The following is a 1768-nucleotide window of genomic DNA, read 5'->3' on the forward strand; positions in this document are numbered from 1 at the left end:
GTTTTTTTTTTTGAGACAGGGTCTTGCTCTCCTGCCTAGGCTGGTGTGCAGTGGTGCAATCATAGCTCACTGCAGCCTCAAATTCCTGGGTTCAAGTGATCCACCCACCTCAGGCTCCAAAGTACTGGGATTATGGGTGTGAGCCACCATACCTAACTGGAATTTTAAAGCAGAATTTTAGAGTTCTTTCCCTATGTTCCTTCTCTGGGACCCTGTCCTTCAGATCCCAGCCCTTGGATCTCTGCCTTTTTTGCTTAGTAAGACTTATGCTTTCTGTCTGGGTTTTGTTGCCCTATGCCATTTTAGAAAATGCCTTCAGAAAGAAAGCCAATATAAATGTAAGGCTCATCTCATGTCCTTGCCCTGTCTTAAGGAATATGGCCTTCCTTGGTGCAATGTCCTACCAGTTCTTTTATATATTTTATCTAACTTTTGCAGTTGTTTATAGTGCTATAGTAACCTGGATATTAGGCACTGCATCATAGCTAAAACTGAAAGCTCCTCATGGTTATACATTTAAAGTGAAACTATGTTGCACGGCTGTATTGTTTTCTCTAGCCCTGTCTGCAGGTATAGTGCAGGCAGAGTTGGAATTATTTAGTGTGGTGATTTTGCTAAGCAATGATGATGAAATCAGAGAAGGGAAAAGGGCAATGTAACTGCAAACAAGTGATTATACTGCTTCACTGGGGAATTTAAGGAGTAGAATGGTTACATGACGTGGTTGAGAAGCAGGAAAAGGTGGCAGAAACAATGGAGTAAAGATCCTGGTAGCATCAAGAAACTGCTAGGTTTGGGGTAGAGAAAGTTAGCTAGAAAGACAGCAAGTGGTGGTCAGAAAGTAGACGGATGAAATAGATTCTGAAAGGATTGCAGTTATTGGTAACATTAAGGTTTAAGGTATGAAGATAGGAAGACTGGCTAAGGTAGAGTGAAAGACAAGATTACATAGGAGAAGAGTTCAAGCCACATGAAACCAAGGTAATAGAAAAATCATCACCATGTGTATTAAGGTGACAGTGAATTAAGACAGGAGAGGAGTTGTGTTGGAAAGGACAAGGATGAGTCATTAAATGAGAAGAACTTATCAGCAAATAACAGCAACAAGACAAAGTGGGTGAAAAAATTTGACGGCATTAGATCTACAGTTGGAGGTATTAGGGAAGAAGGATATGTTAGATAATATGCAAAACCCGTAAGATTAGCAAAACAGTTTTTCCTAAAGACTGAATTTTATGTGATTTCACTCTCAACATTAGGATCTTCAGAAGAATTTGAGAAGTAACAAACTAAAATAGTACTCAATGATAGCTGAATTTCAAGTGAGCTAAAATTTCTTTCCCCCTAGAAACTACTCCTCTTTATTAATGGCAGATATATCTCTTAAAGTACCGGTTTTATAAATAGGTTTTGTTAGGAGAAATAAAACAAGAAAATGATCTCAAAATAATCTACTGAAGAAAAGAAGGCAAATTAATATTTTTAAAAATATACCAGGCTGGGCACGGTGGCTCAGGACTGTAATCCCAGCACTCTGGGAGGCCGAGGCAGGTGGATCACCTGAGGTCAGGACTTTGAGACCAGCCTGGCCAACATGGCAAAACCATCTCTTCTAAAAATACAAAAAATTAGCCAGACGTGGTGGTGGGTACCTGTAATCCCAGCTACTTGGGAGGCTGAGGCAGGAGAATTGCTTGAACCCAGGAGACGGAGGTTGCAGTGAGCTGAGACTGCACCACTGTACTCCAGCCTGGGCGACAGAGCAAGA

The 1768-nt window shown here is 40.8% G+C and overlaps 1 protein-coding gene across 1 annotated transcript in view; it reads right to left on the reverse strand.

The window, feature by feature from the left end:
- The window catches only part of YES1 (YES proto-oncogene 1, Src family tyrosine kinase), a 102767-nt gene that overhangs the window by 8566 nt on the left and 92433 nt on the right, over positions 1–1768 (reverse strand). The window lies entirely within an intron of this gene.

The sequence above is a fragment of the Cebus imitator genome, unplaced genomic scaffold (genome assembly GCF_001604975.1).
Source record: "Cebus imitator isolate Cc_AM_T3 unplaced genomic scaffold, Cebus_imitator-1.0 Scaffold12, whole genome shotgun sequence".
Classification (NCBI taxonomy): domain Eukaryota; kingdom Metazoa; phylum Chordata; class Mammalia; order Primates; family Cebidae; genus Cebus; species Cebus imitator.